The sequence below is a fragment of the Marmota flaviventris genome, chromosome 9, assembly GCF_047511675.1.
Source record: "Marmota flaviventris isolate mMarFla1 chromosome 9, mMarFla1.hap1, whole genome shotgun sequence".
Lineage (NCBI taxonomy): Eukaryota > Metazoa > Chordata > Mammalia > Rodentia > Sciuridae > Marmota > Marmota flaviventris.
Window position 1 is genome coordinate 61,976,480 of NC_092506.1, and position 16,769 is coordinate 61,993,248.

At 37.1% G+C, this 16,769-nt stretch overlaps 1 protein-coding gene across 5 annotated transcripts in view; it reads right to left on the minus strand.

The window, feature by feature from the left end:
- Positions 1-16,769, minus strand: part of Fam168a (family with sequence similarity 168 member A) — a 189,034-nt gene that overhangs the window by 110,253 nt on the left and 62,012 nt on the right. The window lies entirely within an intron of this gene.

Here is a 16,769-nt window from a genome sequence, read left to right on the forward strand (position 1 = left end):
GTTTTTGGTACTGGGAACTGAACCCAAAGGCACTTTACCACTGAGCCATATCTCCAGCCTTTTTTATTTTATGTGAGAGGGGTCTCATTAACTTACTTAGGGTCTCATTAAGTTGCTGACACTGTCCTTGAAATTGCGATCCTTCTGCCTCACCATCCCAACCTGCTGGAATTACAGGCATGTGCCACCTTGCCTAGCTTTTTTTTTTTTTAAACATGAAAGCATTGTGCTATAGCTTTTCCACATAAGATAGAAAGCATATGTCATTTTGTTAGGGTCAAATACAGAAGTAGAAGATTTGGAACCATTCCTTTCAGCTAGGTCACAACTCAATAGTAAATGTCTCTTAAAAAGACAGTGGATTTAGGAGAAAGAGTAGAGTGTCCCAGTGACTCCATTTATTGACTGTGTGCTTTAGGGAAAGGAGCAAAGACTGGTTCTCTACAATATCCTCAGTGCCTAACACAGTTTCCAAGAATTGGTAGATAGCAGTATTCAAAATATATTTGTTAAGAGCCTGAATAGAGGAACATCTTAGGTTTTTGGATAATTTTCTTTTTCTGTCACTAGTAAGTGACAGAATCAGGATCTGAATCTATGATTTATTTATTCCAGGGATGTTACAGAATAGTATACAGGCCTATAATAGAGCTGCATCCATTTCCCAGGGAAGCTCTTCAGTACCCAACTAAGAACAACTTATTCTAACAGATTATAATTTCCAAAGATGGTCACAATAACATCTCCCATTCCATATGTTTTTTTTCATAATGTGATCTTGCCACAAACCCATCAAGAAGTAGAGCCAAACTAGATGTGGTGTCACACACCTGTGTAACACCCATTATTCAGAAAGCTGAGACAAGAGGATCCCAAGTTTGAGGCCAGCTTCAGCAACTTAGCGAGGTTCTAAGCAACTTAAAGAGACCCTATCTCAAAACTTAAAAAATACACAGGACTAAGAATGTGGCTCAGTGGTAAAGCTCCCCTGGGTTCAATCCCCAGTACCCCTCCTTTAAAAAGGCGGGGGGTGGGGAGAAAAAGAAGAAGAGGAGCCTAATTTTCCTCCTCTTGAATTTGGGATGGTAGCCCAAATTACAACCTATAGGATACAGCTTTAACTGGTTCTCTTGGGATACTCCCTAAGAAACATCTATAAAAAAATTTTTAAGAAGTTCTTTTTCATTCATTCAAGCATTCAATGAGTAATTTTGCATGTTCTTACTATGTGTCAAGCTCTAGACACTATGTGAGACACTGAGAATGCAGTGGTGCACTACCAGTTACTATTTCTGTCCACACAGACTTTACACTCTAGATGAAGAAAGTGGTACACAGTAGGTGGAACACACGTATACATCCCATAATTACAACTTGTAAGAGATGCTCACAAAGAAACAAAGAGAGATGTGCTTAAATATGGCAAGTCAAGGGCTGGGGATATAGCTCAGTACAGTGCTTGCCTACAAAGGCCCTGGGATCAATCCCCAACACCATAAAATAACAACAACAATAATAATAATAACAACAATGGCAAGTCAAGAAAGGATAGTCCAAGGAAGTGACATTTAAAACCTGCCACAGCCAAGGAGGAGTTAGCCATGTTGCAAGAAGGAGCAGGCAAACATTTTATGAAAAGGAACAGCAAACACAAAGGCACTAAAACAGAAAAAAGCTTGACACACTCAGAAACAGAGAGATGCTGAGTGTGGCTAAAACCAGTAAACAAAAGGGAAAGTGGCACAAGGACAAGAGCATAGATTTCTGAAACAATACTGTTGGGTTAAGCAGAGGTCATTAAGTATAGCAGGTTCACTCCCCAGAGTTATCCTTTAAATATTATTTTAAAGCTAGCTATATATAATTTTAGATATAAAACAAAATAGCAAGTAATAAATGCAGGTACCGAATACTGTATAATTAATTGCAGTCACTCAGAAAGCACATTATGCTAAAATAGGACTGTATCCAAGATAAAGGAACATATGGTTTGAAGGCCTTCCTGTAATTAACCTCTTCAGAATTTCAGGATATAGAAAAACAAAACTGACTTTCCTGCTGCCTCATTAATGGAACATTTCATAAATCATACCTGATTTGACCTAGTTTCTTTAGTTCTCAAAATGTTTCATTGAAATCATAATCCTTAAATGAAAAGGATGATCAAGCCTGTCACCAAAGGATGCCCTGTCCAAAATGAAACAGCTTCTAGATAGAATTCAAGAACATCAAAGTGGCCTTGGGCGGGGGGGCGGGGGAGTTGTTGGGAATTGAATCCAGGATTGCCTCCTAACAATCAAATTTTTAATTAAAAAATATAAGTCCATGCCCCTCAAAAGAGCTATTCCTAGCCCATTCCAAGGGGCGGGGGGCATGGCTGTCAATCTGGCATTTCTGAAAGCAGTTTTATGATAATTTTACCCCATCATCAGCTACTCAAAAACTGGGTCGTTAAGACTCCTGTTTGCTATGTCAGGGACTCTGCAGTGTCCTATATGCAGAGGCTATAAGGGCCAGTATTAAAAATATTATGAGGACACTGCTAGAAGCTAAGTTTCATTCATATGAACATCACCAGCAAACGCTCCAAAGCATGGTAGAGCAGAAAGGGCACTGGGGAGAGTCAAGGGCCAGACAGAAGTCTGTTTCTCTAATTATTCATTCTAACTCTCTGGGCCTTATTTCTATGTATGACATAACTCTTAATTTCATATGGTTTTGAGGAGAGGCAGGGCATAACAATTATTTTATAAACTAATTTTATTTTATTTTATTTCTTGGTGGGGGTACTGGGGATTGAACCCAGGGCCTTGCACATGTTAGGCAAGCATTCTACCACTGAGCTACCTCCCCAGCGCTCTAATTTTATTTTTAATCAAGGTTATAGGTAGTTTCACAGGTCAAATTCAATAATACCATAAGACTTATAACAAAATGTGAGACTTCTACCTTATCCCTGATTTCTGCTTCAGAAAGCAATCACTTCAATTTTTAGCTTAACCTCCTAGTGTCTATTTATTTTTTAAAAAATGCATACATTGTCATTTTAATTTAATTTTAGTCACTTCTTATTATCTTTCTGAGATTAGAGTTCGCTCTTTTATGTCAACATCATATGTTACTCAAATCCACACAGAAGTCCACATACTTCCCTTACTCCCGCATAGTTAGATCATAACTTTCAGCTAAATTAATATTAGGGTACATTTAGAACATGGCTCTGGAATACTCCTTAATCATTATTTGGGAATTTCTCCTCAATTTTCTATGTTACATTATCCTATTTCCTTGATTCCATGCCTCTCTCTTCCTTTTCTAACTCATTTTATTGGATCAAACTATCCAGTTTTATGAGATAACATATATGGGAGATAAGTCTTTTGAGGTACTGCTACATGAAAATGTCCCTCCCCTCTCATATTTGTGTCAAACGAGTATAGAATTTTAGGCTGAATATTATTTCCTCTCATAAACAATTCCTTGGCTTTCTTCTAGCTTCCAACATTGCTTTTGAAAAGTCAAATGCTTTGTATGTGACCTCTTAATTCTTTTTGGAAGCTTTTATCCAGTGTACTGAATTCCTTGCTATATATATATTTTTTTCATTCAGTACACTGGGCCCTTGTTGGGGCCTTTTATCTAAACTTAAGTTCTGAGAAATCATGTTATTTATTTGATGATTTTCTTCACTCTATGATCTAATATCTAATAATTTAGATACTAGATCTGAAGGGAAGAAACTAGAGAAACTGAATAGAAGGAAATCATCAAGAAGTAGTTAAATCAATCTTATGTTTAAATAACTATTAATTTTAAATACATCTTAAATTGATCATTTAATTTTTCTTTCTTATTTTCTACTATTTGTTTCTGCTAATTTTTAAAATTTGTTCTAATTAGTTACACATGACAGTAGAATGCACTTTGACACATCATACATTCCTAATATATTTTTAAATGTCCAAAAGTTCTTTCTTGTTTCTTGGCCTTTTGTTTTACTGAGGCAATCCTTCTCTGATCTGACATTTTTTAACAAATTTTATTTTGCTCCCTATGTGAGCTCTTGAGCTCACATGTTCTCCTTCTCCCTACTCCACCTCCCCTCCCTCTCCCCACCCCCCATATTTTTTTTAGTTGTTGATGGACACAATATCTTTATTTACTTATTTTTATGTGGTGCTGAGGATGGAACCCAGTGCCTTACACATATGAGGCAGACGCTCTACCATTGAGCTACAGCCCCAGCCCCCTGCTCTCTTTTTGAAAGGGATGGAGGTTCCTTTTATCTGTTAGTTTTAGTTTGTTGTTCATGTTAAGAGATTTTTCTCAAATAGTAATTGTCTTTGCCCATTCATTCACATTTAAGAGTAAAGCACATACAGACACACTATATGAGCACTAGGGCATTTTAACTGCTAGGCGTTAGTACAGCAAAAGAAAATGCCATGTCAAATTTTTCATTCTGGGGGGGGGAAGAGAGGCCTTCAAATGGCTATGGGTCAGTTTCTCAGAGAGAAATCCTCCAATTCCTACCTGAGGAGAATAAACCTGATTTACCTATGTCTACAAACTAAGAACTAGATAGAGGCCTTCACTTAATTCTTGTTTTCAGGACGCCACCTCTCTGAATGATGTTTTTTCTCAGTTAAGTTTCATATCCCCAAGTGCAGATCCTCCCTGATTTTTTCTCCAGTGAATAAACCTCAGTGTTCTGCTGAAACAGAAAAAGGACAAAGGAGTATAATTATTCCTTATATAATCTCTAAATTAATCTTTCTGTTTTCTCTACCTCTTACTTAAAATTCAAGATGGTAAGAATCTCTAATAACTTAGGGCTTTGTAGAGTTTCTACCTCAAAATGACATCGTTCTCACTAACATCCTCTGCAGCCTTAATTTTCTACTTTCTGTAATCTGTTAAACAATTCACTGTTTGTGCTCTTTTTCATCTTCTAAATGTTGCCCCCTCTCTTTTATTATTGTCTCCTCTCCTATTTTCTTAGCCCTTATGAGCTAATACCAGTTTTGTTCCATTTTAAGAAGTTTTTAAAATAATATAAGATGAACATATTCAATCTGTCTTATCTTTTTAAAAAAATATTTATACATATATATTTTAAGTTGTTGATGGACCTTATTTTATTTATTTATATGTGGTGCTAAAAATCGAACCTAGTACCTCACGCATGCTAGGCAAGTGCTCTACCACTGAGCTACAACTCCAATCCCAATCTGTCTTATCTTAATTATAGCCCCTATCATGAAGTTCTTGGAAGTAGCACAAACACAAAGAATATGAAAATTCTTGGAAAATTTAGAAAATAAGTGTAACACTGCTAATAATAGCAATTACTTTTTTTTAAACAGTTATCCTAATATAAAAGACTATTTTTCTTTGGTGCTCTAGGGAAGCAACAGTTTCATAAATAAAACAAAAATATTTGCAGCATGTATATCAAAATAGTAATAAATATCTTAACATACCAACAATCTCAGCATAAAATATGAGACAACTCAGCATAAAATGTGCAGTAAATGACACAAAGTTCACAGGATAAATATAAGTGGCCAATAAACAAACAAACAAACAAAAATTTTTATTTAACATTACTGGGGACAGGGTTGTGGCTCAATGGTAGAGTACTTGCCTAGCATGTGTGAGGCACTGGATTTGATCCCCAGCACTACATAAAAAATGAAATCAGATATTGTGTCTACTACAACTAAAAAAATCAGTATTTTTAAAAATAAAATAAAGGTATTGTGTACAACATCTACAACTAAAAAAAAATATTTTTTAAAAAATTTAACATTAGGGCTGGGGATGTGGCTCAAGTGGTAGCGCACTCGCCTGGCATGCATGTGGCCCGGTTGGATCCTCAGGACCACATACAAACAAAGATGTTGTGTCCGCCAAAAAATAAATATTAAAAAATTCTCTCTCTCTCTTTAAAAAAAAAAAATTTAACATAGTAGGGGCTGGGATTGTGGCTCAGCGGTACAGCGCTCATCTAGCACATGCGAGGTCCTGGGTTCAATCTTCATTACCACATAAAAAAATAAAGAAATAAAATAAAGATATTGTGTCCAACTACAACTTAAATATTTTTAAAAAATTTAACATTATGGGCTGGGGATATAGCTCAGTTGGCAGAGTGCTTGCCTCGTACCCAGCACCACCAATAATAATAATAATAATAATAACAACAACAACATTACTTGTAATCTAAGGATTTAAAAATTAAAACCATGAGATATTTTTCTCACATCAGATTGGCAAAAATTATAGACAGTGATAATATCTAGTGTTGGTGAGGTGTGCAAGGTATGACGATGTTCCCAGTGATAATCAGAAACCTAAAAACTAAAAGGCCTCCTTGCTCCTGAGTTCTCATTCTAACTACTGAGTTCTTGACTCAGTGACTTTGATTCACCACCTTTCTCTGAGCCTCCATTTCCTCAGTGTTTAAACGAAAAACAAAATTCACTGAGAATATAATCTGTTTACTTCAAAGTATTATGAAGAAAAAATGCAACAAAAACTGGCCATAAAATAACTCTGTAAATTTTACAGCTCAATGCAATCCTATAACAATACTATGATAAGACAAACCAATTAAGTGGTCTCAAAATTTAACTGTTTATTGTTGGCTAAAGAGCCTATGAATTAAATAGCTAATTTCCCCCAAAGAACTGCATAAAGAGAATTAAAAGGACAAAATCCAGGTTCTGATTTCACCAGATGAATTTAAGGAAGTCCTCTACTCTCTGTTTTTTGGCTTCTAAAGACCTCTAAGGATTCTATTACTGTCTGGGGAAGAAAAATGAAACCCTTGAACTTCAACAGTAGAATTCAAACTTACTAGAGTCTCTGATTTGAAAAACCTAGGTAGAGCCTAGGCCAGCTTTGCAGGTTACAGATTTTATGAATATTTTTTACTGGTCAACCCTCCTTTAAGGCTTATACCAAAGAAATAACAAAATTACAGCATGATCACACCTCATTAAAAGCCTGTGACAGACACTTCTTAGTCTTGTATACAGAAAACCAGACCCAGAAATATAGAGTACAAGAGGTTCTGAACCACCACTTGGCCTTTGCACTACACTTTATCTATTATGGAGCAACTTGGCAGAGTTGGGAAGGAAACTCACAGAGGAAACAACTCCATCGTTCTGTTTAGTATATGAATACCAGAGGACCACATAAAACTGCCCCTAAAGCAAATGGCAAAAGCTCCCCATTAGAATTAATCCTTGAGTATGTATTTAACTGACTCATTCCACAGGAAATATGCACCTTAGGGATTTTTCTTCCTTTAATTCCCCTAAAAATGATGGATTATAACCACTTATTGAGCCCTTAGCATATGCAAATACTATGTACCAGATGTGTGACAAGACACTTCTGTTTCCGTTAGCCAGGTTTATTCTCAAACCAAAACTATCATTAAGGAATTATTGCCTTCATTTTATAGGTAAGTTGAGGTTCAGAGAGATTAATGAACTTACTCAAAATCATGGATCATTACTATCATCATTATATATCATTCTCATTTTAATGATGAGGAAACTGAAACTCAGAAGGGATATATCATTAAGTTATTAAGTAGCAGAATGCAGGTTTGCCCTACATAGTTCTGTTTCTAAAGCCCATACTACTTACACTACACCACTTTTTTTTTGTTCTATGCCAAACAACAAAATTAAAATTTCAACTCCAACAAGTACACAGTTAATAATAAACGACATGTCACAGCTGGGTGTGATGATACACAAATGTTGTCCCAGTTATTTGGGAGGCTGAGGAGGGAGAAGAGTCCAAGAGTTTAAGACCCGCCTGAGCAACATGGTAAAAAAAATAAATAAATAAACAAACAAATAAATGTCATGTACAGACTCTTTTCTTTAGTTCCTTCCAAAATAAATAAATAAATAAATGTCATCACTTCTGAAAAGCCGTTAAGGAACAGCATTTACAGCAAAGAAAATCAATGGGGAAGGTGACTATCTTAAGATTCCCTCCTAATGATAGTTCCAAAAGAAACAAAGGAAAGGTGGCATTAATACAAGGACTTTTTACTCTTGTGATGAAGTCATACTCCCAAATGAGCCAATTTTCCCGGCCATCCATCCAATGGATCATTACAACCAGGTGAATAAGTTTTTACTGGTGCACAATAATTATACAGAATAATGAGTTTCACTTGGCATATTTGTACATGCAGATAACATAATTTGATGGATTTTAATCCCCAGAACCTTCCCTTGTCCTCCTCTCCTCCCTTCCTCTACCTTACTGGTCTCCCTTCTATTTAAATGAGATCCTTTTTTTCCCTGCAGCTGAATAATTTGATTGCAAATTCTGTCATTACTGGTCTTACCCAGTGATTTTAATGAAAAGCTTGTCTTAATAGCATCTCTCCCAGGCCACAAGCAACATACTCTAACCCTATAAGCAATGAGACTAGGATCTCCAACTCTGCCTGCTTGGATGATATCTTGAAAAAAGAATTAACTGACTTCCAACCCTAAATAATTTACTTAGAGGCTTTGTGTATGCTGACCCAGAAGCAACAAACACACCAGCCTCATAAATTTTGTTTCATAATGATAATTAAATGGTCTGTCCACCCTCAGTCCCCAGAAAAGCAAACTTTAGGAGCAAGCAAAGAGAAGCTTAATGTTGTAAGGAATGTATTAGAACTCTTTTGTAAACTGCTAGTGTGGAATTAAAGAAGGGAAAGGAAGAAGAGGAAAAGAAGGAAGACAAAGATGAAGAAGATGATCCTGCTACCAGGCAGCAACAGCCTCATTAATCAGTGTTGGAAGCTCAAGCTCAAATTGGCTTATTTAAAAGGCCAACTATTAGCAAACATTATTACTGCAGCTTTGCAAGAGCTGCTATTTTGTTCTGTTATTGCTTGCCCAGTCTCTAATGGACAGAAAGAGAAATCCGTTCTACAGATTTCTACTGTCATCACCTAATAAGCTCTGGGCTTGCCTTCAAATGCTGGGAGAAAGGGAGAAGGTGCTGTCCAGTTTAAATTTTAAAACATTCAAACTCAGGCTCTTCTCATGTCTCTTCTACTTTACCAGATGTACAACTTTAGTCAAGTCCCTCAGTTTCTCTATCTGAAAAATGAGGATAATACAATGGGATAACAGGAATAAAAGAACTAATTGTACATGACCCATAATAAATTATTTCCCTTCTGAGAAATACATGTGTGTACAAAGTATCCACCCTAGAGTTCAGATTATCACCTTTTAGGAAAGAGGATATGTTTGATTTCGTAGTACATATGAACATCAATAGCAGAATTTTCTCCCATGCTCACTCTAGCATCGATGCACATGACAGGCACAAAGCCTGTGCCTTCAATAAGGCTTTAACTTACAAAATAAAGCAGTTGCTAAAGATGATACCTAGCCCAGTTCGATCCCTTCCAACAATAATCAGAATTAAGCCAACCTAGAGAAATATCTAACTTTCTCTATCTTAGTGATATTCCTTTACTCAAATAGCACTTGTTGAGCAACTCTTTAACACCAAGACCCTTCTGGGATAATGCAGACACAGAGACAAATCAGACAGTGTTGCAGCCACTATCAAACTCATGGTCCAATGAAGATGACAGATATCAAAACAGATGATTATAATATAGAATTTATTCATTTGTTGTCTTACAGTTTCAAACTAATTCTCTATTGTCCTGCTGTTATACCAGGCCAGACTCTGAAGGCTATATTTCTCTTTTCCCAGCCAACTGCCTATTAGGTTCTGCCAACAGAGGGTGCTGGAAGGAGACTACAAGGCTGGGGAGATAGAAGGAACTCTTTCTAATGTTCAGTTTTCCACAAGGCAGCAAGCAGGTCAGTTTATAGTGGGCCTTGGCTGATTTCAATGCAATGACTCTCTAGTTACTGAGGCAAGTGCCCATCAGCCAGTTTCTTCTTCACCACAACAATAAGCAGAACATTGCTACAGAAACCATGTATTCTCCTCAGAGGTCTGAATCTGAGCCTTGTGAAACTCTATTCTAAGCTCCTTCCCTGTTCAGCCCTAGCAGTGGTAGTCATTTTCTGCAGTTACTACATTTATTGGATTTTCTTTTATCTCTTTTGGTAGTTAAATACCTTTTACCTAGTTAACAATTCTTTATATTGAATTTAACCTGTTCAAATCATTGTTGGAACTTTTGTCTCCTCTTGAATCATGAATGATATAAGTAGGATAAATGTTATGATACTGATCATAGAGTCCAGCCTCCTGTTTTATAGATAAACTCATGTTCCAAAGATTGAAAAGAACATGCACATGGTCACAGGCTAAACCTACTAGTAGTAGTAGTCCCTGTTTCTGACTCTCAATAACAATAAAAATACAATTTGTGTCTTTCCCATCTACAGTATGAGATTCCTAAGCAAGCTGTTCCTTGGTACCTATTACTGTTCCCAGTACACAGCAGTATACATAATTGTTCTATTAAATTGGATAGACTCATCCTTTTTGCCTAATAATGAATGGAGTCCTAACATACCCTGATTCATGAAAAATCCCTCCTGGGGTCTAAGAATATTAAACTGCACTAGAAACTCAGAAAATACTTCTATTTGAGAACTTAAGTATTTCCTTGTGCCAAACTGGCAATGCAACTATGTATCTTTAGAGCTTCTACTAAAGAAATTAATTTGTTGCAAGTCCAAACACAACAGTTTTTTATCTTCCTCCTTTATCTGAATTAGAAAACTAGACAGAATTTCAATTACTATAAACCTTGTTTACTAACATTCAAACTACTGCTGTCTAATATTCATATTGCTGGCATGTTTTTTTCTTTTGGAAGCTCATTTTTTATTTAGAGAGGGCGAATCATGCACTGTAATAAGAAGTAGGAACTGGAGTCAAAAGAAGAGAATGAGTCCTAGTCTGCCAACTTTTATTTTTCCAGGTGAACTTGGAAAGTCATTTAATTTCTCTGAGGTTCAATTTTCTCAGCTAGGAAATAGGAAAAATACTACCTGCTCCTCTGGACTACTATATGGATCAAATGAGAACTATTCCTCATTGCACTGTACTCTGACCTAAAGAATCTGACCCTATCAATCATGCACAGTGGTACACACACCTATAATTCCAAGTACTTGGGAAGCTGAAGCAGGAGGATTGCTTGAGCCCAGGAGTTCAAGAACAGCCTGGGAAACAACAAAACCCTGTGTTCCAAAGAACTGAACCCTGTACTCAGAAGGCTGAGACAGAATTGCATGTTCAAAATCAGGGTCAGCAACTTAATGAGGCCCTGAGCCACTTAGTGAGACTCTGTCTCAAAATAAAAACATAAAAGGGCTAGGGGTATAGCTTGATGGTAAAATGCCCCTGGGTTCAATCCTTGGTACCAAAATAAAAAATAAAAATAAAGAATTAAACCCCCTCTGTTGAGTCAGACAACCTGAGATTATTCCCAGCTTTACCATTCATGATGTGATATGAGCAAGATATTTCATCTCTCTGAGCCTCAAATTGTTGCATCCATAAAATAGGAATAATCCTACCTTCCCTATTTAATGTACAGAATCACTATGAAGCTTTTTTTTTTTTAAATGAGAAGATATGGATGAAAGCAATGTACTTGACAAATCATTAAGTTTCATCAAAACACTTCATATATGTGGAATTCAGCAACTCAATTACCTTGTCTTTTGGGAACACACAGAGAACTAAACTAGGAAGCAAGCAAAAAAGTCCTCTCCAAAGCCAAAATAACTGTCTTTAATGCAACACATCTATTACTAGGAGAGTCCCTAGGGCCTCACTCTTCCTTTAAAAACAGATCTAACAGAGCTGGTGGTGTAGCTCAGTGGCAGAGTGCATATCTAGCATGTGTGAGACCTGGATTTGATTTCCAGCACTGCAAGCAAGCGCGCACACACACACACACACACACACACAAACTCAGTTATTTCAAAGTACCACATACAGTGAGTGAGAAGTAGCCAAAAACAAAGGAGAACATTATTCTCTATCATGTTTTATAAGTACCAAAGAGAAAAGGCAGAAAAATAATTCAAAACAACTGCAAAAATTGCACTGGGGATATAGCTCACAGGATATACCTCACACACTGGGAAGGAGCACATGCTTACCAGGTACCACCATCTAAACACACAGACAAAATCTAAAACATAGTATTCACACACCAGAATGTGGCTTTTAGCACTTCTGGGCCAGAAACATTTTACTACTGAGCTGCATCCCCAGTCCTTTCTGTTTTTATTTTGAGACAAGGTCTCACTAAATTATTTGGGGTCTCTCACTAATTTGCTAGGGCTGGCCTTGCGCATGTGATCTTCCTGCCTCAGCCTGGAATTATAGGCATGCTGGAATTATAGGCACGGCACCCAATAGGCTTAAGTACAGCATAAGTGTTTTTAGTGCAAAATGCAACAGCTCCCATGGGAATCACCACAACATAAATGGCAAAATAACTGATGTTCAAAATAATGAACTTGAATCTCAAGGAAGATCCAGTGATATTCTGTCTACTATGAAAAGGGAATTATATAAAGCATTTTAGGAAGAAAATCTACTCAAAAGTCTTCCCTCCCTCTCTTCTTCCTTACTTTTTAATTTGGTGCTTAAAAGGACAAAGCCTCAAGCAGGCATGGTGATACATGCCTATAATCCCAGCTGTTTAGGAGGCAAGAAGATCATAAGCTCAAGGCTAGCCTGGGCAATTTAGCAAGGTGCCTTGTCTCAAAATAAAATTTCAAAAAGGTTGGGGATGTACCTCAGTGGTAGAACGCTTGCCTAACAAACGCAAAGCCCTTGGTTCAATCCCCAATACCACTAAATGGTGTGATGAGGGTGGGTAGTGTTTGTGCGTAAAAATTCCAACTGTCCAGGTAAGTTGGTCATTTACTAGATGCCTCTACTTATTTGCTAATGGACGGGAGAACAAGTGATGTAATTTAGTCAAGAAAATCACATTTATGTGCTGGGCATATTGTGTTAGGTTATACTGCTGGGAGTGGACAATCACATTCTTGTGGATGTGATAAGTCTGAATGCAGCTACATAGAATTGATCTATGTGACACTGCACACTGCATGCCACCTAAAAGCCTGTTGACATCTCATTCTGGTAAGTGTCCTAATGTCACAAAGCTTCTTAGCAATGGATCTAAAACTCAAGTTTCTTAATAATGTTAAAGCCCACATTCCCCCAGAGCAAACAGCTGCCTTTAAACATAGTAATACATGATTTCTCCAACTGTCAAACAGGGAATGAAATTCTGATAAAGACTTCTGGACAAAGTTGATAAATTGAATAAATGTCCTCTTCTTAGATGCTCCTTTAGAGTCTTTTTTAATAAAAGAGTATTTTTTAAAAAATATTTGTTGTTGTTGATTGACCTTTATTTTATTTATTTGTATGTGGTGCTGAGAATCGAACCCAGTGCGTCACATATGCTAGGCAAGCATGCTACCACTGAGCCACAATCCCAGCCCAAAAGAGTATTTTTTTATCTCATCAGGAGAGAGATTGAGAGAGAGGGAGGGAAGCAGGATTCCTATACCAAAATAAATAAATAGTATAAGTAAACTAAACATTGAGAACCTTTCTCTCTCACTTAGCTTTCCAATCACTGGTAGCAGGCCTATAACTTCTATGAAAGAGACTGGGGGATTCTTCCAAAGAATCTGGTGAATCCTAGTGGAAAGACCTAAAGATACTAACATTGTAGTTGCCCCTACATACAACCCATGCAGATCATCATACAGCAAAGTTCACATCCAGTAAGCCCAATCATGTATTTAAAACTTAAAAATTATCTTTCTAGTATCCTACTTTTAAATATGAAGAGGCAATCAAGGATCACCACATATCTGGAGAAAACCCGAACATGAAAGACAGAATTTATGTCTTTATATGGGAAGAAATTTGGGGATACAAATGAGAAGTTACTTGAAAGAAAACTTAAATACATCCCAGCTGCTTGGGAGGCCAAGATAGGAGAATAACAAGTTTGAGGCCAACCTGAAAAACAGTAAGACCCCATTAAGAAAGAAAAAAGAGAGAAGAAAGGGAGGGGTGAAGAGGATAAAGAAAGGAAAAGAAGGGCTGGGGATGTGGCTCAAGCGGTAGCACGCTAGCGTGACATGCACGGGGCGCTGGGTTCAATCCTCAGCACCACATAAAATAAAATAAAGATGTTGTGTCCACCAAAAACTGAAAAATAAATATTAAAAAATTCTCTCTCTTTCTCTCTTCTCTCTCTCTCTCTCTCTCTCTCTCTCTCTCTTTAAAAAAAAAAAGAAAGGAAAAGAAAAGGAATAATGATCATGTTTATCTTGGTCAAAGTTGGCCAATAATTTAAAATCAGATCAGATGAACCTATGCCAACAATCTGATTAAAAAAAATAGCCCTTTTCAAACATAATGGTTTTACTGATGGTTATTTGCTTCCTCGGGGGCAAGACGCATAATAAAATAAAATCTGCTGAATGGGTCATAAACAAAAGCATTAATGGATGCATCACTGTGTCCATTAAATAGTGATGCAACAACATGTAGATATATTTTTGTAAGTTCAAATTCTAGATGAACCTAGAAGAAACAGGTCACTCATTCCATGGTATCTCACCTTCAGAGGTCATGAGGATTTCATAGAAAACATGGTGATTGAGAAGAGTTTTAAAGAAAGAGTAGAAATTTGTCAGACAAAACAGGAAGTACAGCATAGAAGACTAGAAGGGGACAGACATAAATGAGTATGGAAGGGCTGAGAAGCTCAAAAATAGTACAGTGCAACTGGAGCATAAACAAGAACAACAGGAAATGAAGCTAAAAGGGCAGGTAGAGATTAGATCAAGAAACACCTTGCATGTCATGGAAGGAATCTGGATTCTAACATGAAGGCAACAGGGAGCCAACAAAAAGTTTTACCAGCAAATTGAGATGACCATATTTGTATCTTAAGAGATTTTCTGATGATAATGTGACAGATTTGAGGGTCAAGGGGAAGAATGATGCTACAACCTTCCGTGTAGCAGTTCTCCTTCCTACAAACCCCAGGTTCTGTTCTCAGCTTACTATGAAGCAGACTGTTCTCTCTCTAAGAGACTACTAGAGACACTCTAATGGTTTCCCTGAGGAACCCTGCCTCTACTTTCAGGTTCTTCCCCAGCCCCCCTCCCCCCAATTCCTAATATCTTCTCTAAGGACACGAAGATTATGCTTTGCTGCCTTATCAGAGTGTACCTCTCAGTCTGGTTTCAAAAACATCCATCTGCCCCAAGCCCTCACCTCCCAATTCCCAATGACTGTGGCCAATTCCAGCCACTTATTAGACCTTCATTAAACAAACATGCATGTGTGTGTGTGTGTGTGTGCGCACACAAACACACAGTTACTTACATAAATATCTGATTTCTCATGTATATTTCTTAAGGAGATGGAAAAAAAGATGAAAGGGAAGACTTACCACCAATTTAATGCCTTAACCTTTCCTATATATTCTCTCATTGGATCCTTACTACAATTTTGGATGGGGTGATATTTTTATACTCATTTTCAGAGATGAAGAAACTATGGCTCAAAGAGACTGAAAGACTTACCCAAGGTCATGGAGCCAGTACAGGGCAAAGATGAGGTTTGAATCCACATGTCTTTGGGTTCACCAACACTTCATCTAAACCTCACAGGTATTGGGTTTCCCCATGTCTTACTTATTTGTTACTGAATTTCTACTTAACACATTCTGTTGAATTACATTACACTAAGTCTCTAACTGAACAGGTCAGCAACCAGTAATAGCAACCAAACAGAAAAACAAAGAACAAATGCAATACTTAGACAATAAATGCAGATACCACCAAAAAATTAAAAAAGAAAATCAGCAACATCAACTCCAATAAGCTCTTCAGAGCAGATGCTATTAAGAAGTGAAATAGCCAAATTGCATGTTGAAAGACCTCCATTCCAGAATTTTACCTCTTCCTCAGGCAGCTCAGCAGAGGACCTGGTAAAATACTGCCTAGTAAGGCGCACATCATAAATAAACTCCATTAAGCAGATGCATTTTTCCCTAGAGCCTTCCCACTCTGACAAAAACTACCAGAAACTGGAAAAATCTTTTGTTTTCCATCTGAATTGCCTGCAGGCCCTTGCTGGATAAGGAAAGTTGGTGTTGAAAAGCAGATGGCTTGTCAAAGAACCTAAAACCTAAGGTGAAAAGGAAGCAATTTACTGAAACCAACCATTCCAAAAGGGAAATCAAGACTCTTTGAGGTAACAAAGAATGCTGTCATAATAGTGACACCTTCTAAACAGAAGATTCCAAAGTACCTTGTAGGAGGGGTAGAGACCAAGACCCAGATTACCTCCCCAGCTGCATTTACCCATAGATGTCACCATATGTTTATACTAATATTCTATATTTTTCTGAAAGTAAGAATCACTTGTTACTATCAACTCCCCCCTACCCCCAATGCTAGGGATCAAACTCAGGGCCCGATGCATGCTAAGTCAGCACTCTATTCCCAGCCCGGAACAATTATTTTTCATTATGGAGATTTTACTATAGAATGAAAGATTCATACTATTATACCAGTTAGACCCTCAATATAGCAAGAAGAGCCAGAAAAGAATGTAAAGATTAAATAAAATAAGTGAAATTGAACTGGCTCAAGATAGACGTTTGTTCAATTGAACTGAAAAAAAACTAATTAGTATTTGTTTACTATCCTCTGATTATCAAAAATGAC